Below are 10,818 nucleotides of genomic sequence, written 5' to 3'. Positions count from 1 at the left end.
GGGATTACAGGCTTGAGCCACTATGCCCAGCCAGAAATATATAATTCTTAATTCCCATTATTTTGGATTAATCTCAGTACCCATAAACCGTTGTTGAAAATTCCTGCATTACTAATTTACCCACTTCTGAATGTGCATTTGTTTTTGGTTTAAAAAAAAATTTACTCTTGTGTACAGTTTGTAAATATGCTTTTCAAATGAAAACCCATGTTTTCATTTCTGTAATTGTTAAAGAGTGGCAGATACAGTGTATCAATGCTCAACATTTAATGCAACTGCTTTTTTTTTTTTGAGACGGAGTTTTGCTCTTGTTGCTCAGACTGGTGTGCAACAGCGCGATCTTGGCTCACCCCAACCTCCGCCTCCTGGGTTCAAGCGATTCTCCTGCCTCAGCCTTCCTGAGTAGCTGGGATTACAGGCATGTGCCACCACGCCTGGCTAATTTTGTATTTTTAGTAGAGACAGGGGTTTCTCCATCTTGGTCAGGCTGGTCTCAAACTCCTGACCTCAGCTGATCCGCCCACCTTGGCCTCCCAAAGTGCTGGGATTACAGGCATAGCCACGGTGCCCAGCCAATGCAACTGCCTTCTAGAACGTTTTGTGTACTGCAGTGGCTGGACAATTAAAACTGTGCTTCCCAAATGCCCTTGCAGTGAGGGTTCTGGACGTGAGCGTAGTTTGGCCATTCAGATACACTCATGTGGGATTCAGAAGGTGGCAGTGAGACACAGTCTATGTTTTCTATTGTTTTTGCGGGCAAGCCTAGTCGGAGATACTTAGTTTCCCTGTGTCTAATCAGTAGCTTTGTGTGTGTTGAAAGGCAGTGTTGGGGAGGCCGTTTAATTTGTGTGGATTCTAGTGGGCACAGGGGTGGTTCTGGTTGTAGCAGTTGCAGTAATTTCCTGACCACGGTGGCTTCTGAGATATAGCAGGGGTGTCATGGTTCTGGAGTTTGGGACAAAAGCAGCAGCTTCCCATCTTGTTAGGGAGCTTCCTGGTTGCGGAAGGCCGCAGTTCTGTTGGTGGCCGGGCTCTGCAGAGAAGTTTTGAGAGTCATCTTTGGGAAGGTTAAACCTAGAGCCTGTCTCTTCACCCTCCTCATAATTCTGTCAGCCATTTAATGCTTAAACTAGGTGGAATGGATTCTGTTCTTGGCAGTAAATCCATGACCTATATACCACGGGAGTAGTTGTTTGCAATATTAAATATAGCTTCTGGTTGGAAAGATGTTTAGACAAGAAAAGTAGCTATCTGAGAAGACAGACAAGATTTAGACTTTCTCTTGATAGCTGCAGCTATGTAGAAGCCAAATTATGGCTCTTGCCACTTGGGGTGCATGTACAACTTTCTGTGGCAGTAACAGCAATCAGATTTTGAGGAGTGAATGAAAGGCAGACATCTGGGGGCCCTAACTTTCACGCTAAACTTGAACTCACCCTGAGACCTAAACTTATAATCCCGAGGGTCTAATTCTTCTGTCACAAACTTTCTAATGATGAATAGCCTCTCTCCATTCTCCGCCTCTTTTTTCCCCCTTCCCATAGGAGTAAGGACTCCCACTCCACCCCCACATACACACGTGTGGGCGGGAGAAGGCCATTTGTAAAGAAACAGTGTCATATAAACAACAAACTCAAGTTTCAAAGGAGAAAAGATAACAAAATCTGCAATAGAACATATGCCTGTGAGAAAGGACAATTATTCCTCCATGACGAGGGGAAAGTCACTCACATGGCAGGGAGAGGCTGACCATGAGAACAAATCTAGTAACTGGCTAATCACTCCTTTGGGCCAGGTCCTGTTTCGCTACAATTTTCCCTTTTTTAATTCCCTCCTTCCCTCCCTTTCTCCCTCCCTCCCTCCCTTCCATCCCTCTTTCCCTCCCTCTTTCCCTCCCTCCCTCCCTTCCTTCCCTCTTTCCCTCCCTCTTTCCCTCCCTCCCTCCCTTCCTTCCCTCTTTCCCTCCCTCTTTCTCTCCCTCCCTCCCTTCCTTCCCTCTTTCCCTCCCTCCCTTCCTTCCCTCTTTCCCTCCTTCCCTCTTTCCCTCCCTCCCTCCCTTCCTTCCCTCTTTCCCTCCCTCCCTTCCTTCCCTCTTTCCCTCCCTCCCTCCCTCCTTCCCCCTCTCCCTCCCTTCCTTCCTTCCTTCCTCCCTCCCTCCCTCCCTCCCTCCCTCCCTTCCTTCCTCCCTCCCTCCCTCCCTTCCTTCCTTCCTTTCCTTCTTTGTTGCTTTTTCTTTCTTTCACCAACTACCTGTCTATCCATTTTAAGATTGGGTAACACTTGCTCATGGTACAAAATTCAAAGCTAACAAGGGCAGAGAGTGAAAAGCAAGTCTCCTGCTCCACCCCCGAGGGCATTCCTGGTTCCCTACCCAGAAGCAGGCTCTGTGGTTTCTCCCCTTTTTCATTTTCCCACTCCTCTCACCTCAGATCCTATGGAAGCATCCAAAATTGTGGGGAAGAATTCCAGAGGAGAGGCAGAGTCTAGGAGGAGGAGGGGTGGCGACCACCAGGATTCCAGACCCACTAGGCTGGTGCCCGGCCCAGGGTTGGATCCTCCAGCGTGGACAGGACAGTCTGCAGTTGCCCCCTGCAGCCACCTGACACTGGGCAGTAGTGGGAGGGAGGCTGCTGCCTTTTTCTTTAGCATGGTTGTCTGTTTGGTTTTATTATGTTGTGTCCCCACTCCCACCTCCAGCTTTTCCTTCAGCTGCAAACCACAGTGCCTATGGATGAATGTTTGTTTACATATGTCATATTGCTGTCCCTTCAGAGCAAATGTGTGTATTTGAGGCAGGAGACTGTGTTTGGTTTTTAAACTAAGTGGAACTGCCAAACACCCTTCACCCAGCTTGTGGACAGGTGCACTATTAGGAGTTTACATAAGAAAAATCTGTGCCAATTGTAACAGGTAGAGAAGAGAGAAAGACAGAGACAGAGAGAGAGAGAACCTGAATAATCCTTTGGCAATTCTTAGTGTGACACAAGATTCACTTCCTTCTTAGCAATTCTGTGCCTCATGCCTCATTCCTGATAATTTTAGGGTCTGCTATGTCTTTTGCTATGAGAATTAGCATCAGCAGCTTTCAAAATGACTTGCCAGTTAGCCCCTCCAGAAATCTTAGGACATTATTCTTTTCTTCTCCAAATTTCCCATCTCTAAGCCTTCCAATTCTCCTTCAAATTTCCATCTGTAAAGTTAATACAATCCAATAAGAAAATAATGTGCTCTTGAGACGCTGACATGCTCAGAGCCATTTTATCCTGCCCTTAAGCCTGGAAAGTTTGAATTTTCCTTGGGATAAAAAAGTAAGAAATAATAGAATAATTCACTGTACTGTAACAATTAAATCCAGCAATTTAACATTGCGCATTGGTAAATATAATGCTTGCAACAATCAAAAGTCTCCCACGTATCGACAGACAAAACCAAAGTTATAAATCTAAACCTTCTATTCTGAACCACATTCCTAAATGTAAATAAGCATCCAAGCATGCTGCTACATATCTTTACAGAAGCAATTACAAACAAGCCTTATCAGTTGCTGCTAAGTCACCAACGCACACAATGCTTATCTGCTATGCCCTCTACTGGATAGAGTACACAAGGCAAGTCACATTATTTCCAATTAATTTTTGGCATCATCACTCTGCATCTGCTTTAGGAATGCAAGGCGTGAAATTTATAGTAGCAGGTTTAATATTCCATCCAGCCAAATCATTTCGCTACAAGGACTTACCTTTGGTAAAATATTTTGGGTTTTTTTTTTTTAAGTACATAGATTGCTTCTCCCCTTCTTGCAACCCACTGTCCAAACTCTCAAGCTGTCACAAAACTCAGTACGTGGCAGGAATAATTTCATGCTGAGTAAAATGTGTTTAATTTCACATCTTGTAAGAATAATTACTTAGCATAATGCCACTTAAAATGTATTTTTATCTGCTAATGCTAATGAAGCTACAAAAACCTGACTCATCTTTTGAAAGAATGAGGGTATTAAGGGTGCTTCGCCTCCATTCCCTGTTCTCCGTAGTGGCTGCCTAAAGAGAGAAACCCGGACTGGAGGAATAATCCCCAACTAGATCCTGCTATCTTCAAGCTGGGTGTGAGCCCAGTGGCTTTGAGGGGAATTTAATCCCATCGGCCTCTCCAGAGCCTCCCAAGGTGCTGAAAACAGAGCTTCAGGCTCCCTGGGGCTACCCAGTTCTCACCCAGGTCCACCTAGACAGCTACTAGGAAGAGGCTCAGGCCCAGGGCTGAGAGCTACCTACCCTAACGACTGGGCTGGTGGCAGGCCTGTGGCCTTTGGCCTTAGGGATTGTGTCTCTTTGATCATTGGTGCACCCAAGTCATAAAGACCACTGTCCTATCTATTGTTTGTCTTGAGGCCTAAAGCAGTAGTTAACAAAGAATGACAAGGAGTAAGGGGGAAAAGGAGTGCCTTGCTTTTAAAACTAAAAAATAAAAATAAAAAACCAAAAAACAAAAACCCTCTTTTATTCCTAAATAGTTTTAGAATTACAGAAAAATTGCAACAATAGTTCAGAAAGTTCCTGTCTACCCTTCATCCAACTTCAGTCACCTTAATATCTTACATAATGATCAAAACCAAGAAACTGGGACATTAGTGCAATACTATTAACCACACTATGGATTTAAATTCAGATTTCACCACTATTTCTAATAATAGTATTTTTCGTTGGGCGCGGTGGCTCATGCCTGTAATCCCAGCACTTTGGGAGGCTGAGGTGGGCGGATCAACTGAGGTCGGGAGTTCAAGACCAGCCTGGCCAACATGGAGAAACCCTGTCTCTACTAAAAATACAAAATTAGCTGGGCATGGTGGCACATGCCTGTAATTCCAGCTACTTGGGAGGCTGAGGCAGGAGAATCGCTTGAACCCCGGAGGCGGAGGTTGCAGTGAGCTGAGATCATACCATTGCACTCCAGCCTGGGCAGCAGAGTGAGACTTTGTCTAATAATAGTAATAGTATTTTTCTGTCCTAGGATTGAATCCAGGATCCCACACTGCACATAGCTGTCATGTCTCTTTAGTTTCCTTAAATTCAGGACACTCTCTTGTCTTTCATAACCCTAACATGTTTGAAGAGTACTGGTCAGGTATTTTGTAGACAGTCCCTCAATTTGGATTTGTGAGATGTTTTCTCATGATTAAATTAAGGCCGGGTGTGGTGGCTCAGACCTGTAATCCCAGCACTTTGGGAGGCTGAGGCGAGTGGTCAGGAGTTCGAGACCAGCCTGGCTAATATGGTGAAACCCTGTCTCTACAAAAATTACAAAATTAGCTGGGCATGGTGGCGGGCACCTGTATTCCCAGCTACTCAGGAGGCCGAGGCACAACAATCACTTGAACCTGGGAGGCGGAGTTTGCAGTGAGCTGAGATTGCCCCATTGTACTCCAGCCTGGGCAACAGAGTAAGACTCCGTCTCAAAAACAAACAAAAAAATTAAATTGAGATTATATATTTTTGGCAAGAATGTTACAGAAGCAATGATTCCCTTCATTGCTTTGTGGAAGCAGTGCCTGCTTTCCTAGCAACGAAGCTAAGCAGGGGCATGGGATAAGAGCCTGAATGAGATCAACATCCCTCTAGAAATTTGAGTGGTGGCTTTAAGGAGAGTTAGGCACCAAGCTTAAGAGCAGGTGACACACTTTTATTACCTCTCGCTCCTTTCTCTGTTACTATGGGTGGCAATGGGAGAGGTGGGAATATTTCTTTGCCACAGATAGACAGCATGAATTTTTTTTAATCCAATGTTGCTGAGACCAGCAGAAGGATAAAGGGTAGCCAAAGAAAGCAGAGAATAATCATGTTGGTGTGGGAAAGAAGGTGGGGAGAGATGTGCCAAAATAAAAGTGTGGTCTAACGACCATTTGTGGGTCCAGTGAAGCCCTTTGTGGATTCAGCAAAGCTCCAGATAGCCCAAGAATGAGATGCAGACATCTCAACAGGTGGGAAACTTGTTAACTTGGGTTGAGAGGGTGGTGGTAAACATTTCGTAAGCAACACTTTTAACAATCAGAAAGCAAGTTTGACTCCTTGTTTGGGTAGAATGTAGTAGTGGTGAACAAAGATCCTTGGGCAGATTTTTAGTTTGGCATTTTGGCTTTCTCCCCTTCTGGAATGGAAGCTCCGTCGGGGACAGGGCCCTTGTCTGGTTCCCCTCTGAAAACGTCATATTCAGACCTGGCACATTATAGAAGCTCAAAAAATGTTTATTGATTAAATGTATTAAACATAAGTGAATGGGCTGGGCATGGTGGCTCGTGCCTGTAATCGCAGCACTTTGAGGAGGCTGAGGTGACAGGATTGCTTGAGCCCAGGAGTTCATGACCAGCCGGGGCAACATAGAAGACCTCACCTCTATTTTTAAAAAAGTAATAAAAAAAGAAGTGAATAAATGGGGTGCTCATTTACAAAACATACTCTTGGCCACTCCACTCATCCCAGCTCAGCAATCTATGACCCTATCCCCTGGGATGGTTTTGAAGGTCCAGCAAGGCCCCTGTGCTCTGGACTGCAAGCTTTCTGCCCTATGCCAGTCCTCGAAGCGCCTGCAGAAGCTGTCCTGGTAGGAGACTGTTCTTTGAGAAGTCCCTGGGGGGTAGAATGCAGGGGACAATAGACTAAGATCAAATATATAGATGGTAAAATCTAAGTTTGGGAAGAAGAGGAGATAATGTAGATGCCTGCTTCCCGGTGGGCCATGGTTTGGGGAAACCAGTAGAAAGAGGGAAGGACGGTCATGGTAATGGGGTCTCGTGAAAATGAATTGTGCACACGATTTTTACTTGTGTGTGTGCATGCGTGTGCACAGATTGAGATGTGTTTTTCTTATTAATGGGACTGATTTCATTTCTTCAACTGCTTAGTGCTTTTTGGTTACTGTCTCCTAATTCCCAGATACTCACATAATTTAAATAACATATTTATATTTATAATTATCATTGTAATTTTTTGAATTATTTAAATTTTCCAGATGCATATCTAGTAAAGACGTTTTTAAACATACTAGAGAGACAAGCAAAGTACCAGGAGGCTTTGAACATTTATTTTACTGAGTAGAAAGTAGAGAAGAACTGTTTTTACTGACATATTAATGAAAACAGCCAACATTACTTGCAGTTGCTCTATACTAGGCACTGTTCAATAGACTTTATAAATATTAACCTTTTTCATTTTTATAGCTGCATCATGAGGTAGTCTATTATATTTCCATTCTACAGAAAAGGAAATTAAGGCACACAGAGCTTTATTATTTATTTTTTATTTTTTTGAGATAAGGTCTCACTATATTGCCCCAGGCTGAAGTGCAGTGGCACAAACACAGCTCACTGCAGCCTCAACCTCCCAGGCTCAAGCGATCCTCTCGCCTCAGCGTTCTGAGTAGCTGGGACCACAGGCACACGACACCATGCTTGGCAATTTTTAAAAATTTTTTGTAGAGATGAGGTCTCAACTATGTTGCCCAGGCTGGTCTCAAACTCCTGGTCTCAAGCGATCCTTCCATCTCATCCTCCCAAAGTGGTGAGATTACAGGTGTGAATCACTGTGCTTGGCCCACACAGAACTTTAAAAACTTACTCCAAGTCACACAGCGAGGAAGTGGCAGAGCAGGGAGTCTAATCACTATACTATACAGTGCTTCTGGTGCAATCCAGAAAAAGCCTATGTTCTGCAAAGAACTCTGTTTCTGCTCTTTGCTCTTTTAGGGGCAAAATGAACACTCCAGACCCACATCCTTCCAAGTGCTTCTTTGTGCAAGCAACATGAACTAGAGTTGTCCCCTCTTCCTGGGAGGGAAGTCACAGTGACTTCCCACAGGAGATAGCACATGGCTATGGGAGCTTTAAGAGATGAGATGAAGGTGTTAAGGTGTTGACTTCATCCAGGTGCATGATAATAAAATAGGAAAATAGAATCTCTATTGTATCCAAATTATAAGCAGGTCACATGTTTCACATGACAATATAAGCACAATTATTAAGGGATTTCATGGGATCCCATAAAATAAAGTTCTAGTCTTGTATAGTTCACACATTTTCTTGGTACAAATGAGCTCACATATTTACCAGGTTTAGGCTCTTTAAATCAACTATTTATTTGTTCAGCAAGGGATAAGTGAAAGAGAAAAGTTTTGCCCTAGTAAAAGTGAACCCTGTGAAATAGGTAATCTATATATCTTTATCAAATGCACAAAGTGCATGCAGCATGGCTTATGTGGTCACATAAGAAGGGGATTTTTGTTTCTTGAGGGGTGCCAAACTTATTTGCTTCCGAAGATGAAGGGCCAAATTACTTCCTTTTTTTTTTTTTTTTTTTTGAGATGGAGTCTTGCTCGGTTGCCCAGGCTAGAGTGCAGTGGCGCGATAGCTCACTGCAGCCTCTGCCTCCCAGGTTTAAGCAATTCTTCTGCCTCAGCCTTCCGAGTAGCTGGGATTACAGGCATCTGCCACCTTGCCTGGCTAATTTTTGTATTTTCAGTAGAGACGGGGTTTCACCATCTTGGCCAGGCTGGTCTCGAACTCCTGATCTCATGATTCACCCGCTTCAGCCTCCCAAAGTGCTGGGATTACAGGAGTGAGCCACCACACCCGGCAGGGCCAAATTACTTCTAATTCTGAGAGTAAATGAAGGAAATTTAGGTGAAGCAATTAAGTGGCTAACAAATGTCACCAAGATTGTTATAATCACAGCTATTATTACTATTTTTACTACAGTCTATATTTTCACAAATCATATGTATAAACCAAGAGTCAAATTGGGGAGAAATCACTGTCGCCTACACACTGAATATGTAAGGTTCATATTTAGGCTGTCAGACACTTAGGTCTTCAAAGAGGTTTCTGCCTTGTGGACATTTAACATTTTTTTTTTTTTTTTTTGAGATGGAGTTTCGCTCTTGTTGCCCAGGTCGGAGTGCAATGGCGCAATCTCGGCTCACTGCAACCTCTGCCTCCCGGGTTCAAGCGATTCTCCTGCCTCAGCCTCCCAAGTAGCTGAGATTACAAATGTGTGCCACAACACCTGGCTAACTTTGTATTTTTAGTAGAGATCGGGTTTCACCACCTTAGCCAGGCTGGTCTCAAACTCCTGACCTCAGGTGATCCGCCTGCCTCGGCCTACCAAAGTGCTGGGATTACAGGTGTGAGCCACCGTGCCCGCCTGACATTCAACATTTTTTAAAAAGTGGCTGAACCAAATAGAAGAATCATGAATACCAGTGGTAGGTGGGGTCCGTTTCTGGGAGGTAAAGTCTAATTCCAGTGGAGCTGGGACATATTTCTTTCTCCAAAATATAGAAATATGATTGTGTTTTGATGTCTACTTAAGAGGGGTAAGAAATATACAAACTAGTGCAACATTTTTCAAATTCAGCTTCTAGCAGCTGATTCAGCTGGAATGTAATTTATGCTAATAAGTTCCTGGATTTCAAAGTGACTTTTTTCTTGTCACACTAAAACCTTTTAATTTGGGTATATATTCCTAAGTCCAGAAAGGGCAAGGAAATTTTCAGTCAAAAGCCAGGGATATAACTATCCCCGTCTAAAAGGAAAGGGGAAAAAAATTACATTCTGGAGGATTGAAGGAGAGGGGGAAAGTTCAACGTATAGCTTTTAATTTCCTGCATCATAGTTGATTTCACACACCATTTACCCCTAGACAAGTTTATGCTAATTTTAAAATGGCTGCATTATTTGAGGACTTTAATGTGCCAGAGAGTTGATAGTGGAATATAGCTGGTTTCATGTAATTGGTACTGGAGTAGGGAAACTGTACCAGGTTGAGCCAAGAAGCTTGTGTCCTAGTCTCAGTGCTGTTACTACCTAGCTGTGTGACATTAATCAAGTCACTTGTTTAGTATAGATGTCAGTTTCTTCATTTATTAAACTAGATTAGCAGTGATAGTTAACACTGGATGATCCCTTACTAACCCTTTTTATGTCCTGTTTTTTTTTTTTTTTTCTGGAGACAGAGTCTTGCTCTGTCACCCAGGCTGGAGTGCAGTGGTGTGATCTTGGCTCACTTGCAACCTCTGCTTCCTAGGTTCAAGCAAAACTCGAGCCGCAGCCTCCTGAGTGGCTCAGATTAAAGGTGTGCACAACCTCGCCCAGCTAATTTTTGTATTTTTAGTAGAGATGGGGTTTTGCCATGTTGCCCAGGCTGGTCTCGAACTCCTGACCTCAAGTGATCCACCGCCTTGGCCTCTCAAAGTGCTGGGATTATGGGTGTGAGCCACCGTGCCTGGCCTGGTGTTAAGTTCTTCTAAGCCAGTGACTTTCAAATTTATTTTTTACTATGACCTACAATGAGTATATTTTATATTGACTCAGTCTACACATTTATCAATTTCTTTACAAACACACATACATAAGTATGACATATGTTATACACACATGCATATGTGCATACACATATGAAATGAAACTGAAGGTTCCATGAAACAATACTTACCTTTGTTACCTCAAATGCATTGTGGTATTTTTTTATTTTTTATTTTTTTGGAAATAGAGTCTTGCTCTGTTGCCCAGGCTGGAGTGCAGTGGCATGATCTTGGCTCACTGCAACCTCTGCCTCTGGGTTCAAGTAATTTTCCCTGCCTCAGCCTCCTGAGTAGCTGGGATTACAGGCACCTGCCACCATGCCTAGCTAAATTTTGTATTTTTTAGTAGAGACGGGGTTTCGCCATGTTGGCCAGGCTGGTCTTGAACTCCTGATCTCAGGTGAGAGCCACCTGCCTCGGCCTCCCAAAGTGCTGGGATTACAGGCGTGAGCCACTGCGCCTGGCCTATTG

This window comes from Pongo abelii, chromosome 15, assembly GCF_028885655.2.
Source record: "Pongo abelii isolate AG06213 chromosome 15, NHGRI_mPonAbe1-v2.0_pri, whole genome shotgun sequence".
NCBI classification, from domain to species: Eukaryota; Metazoa; Chordata; class Mammalia; order Primates; family Hominidae; genus Pongo; species Pongo abelii.
This window is presented reverse-complemented; position numbering follows the sequence as displayed.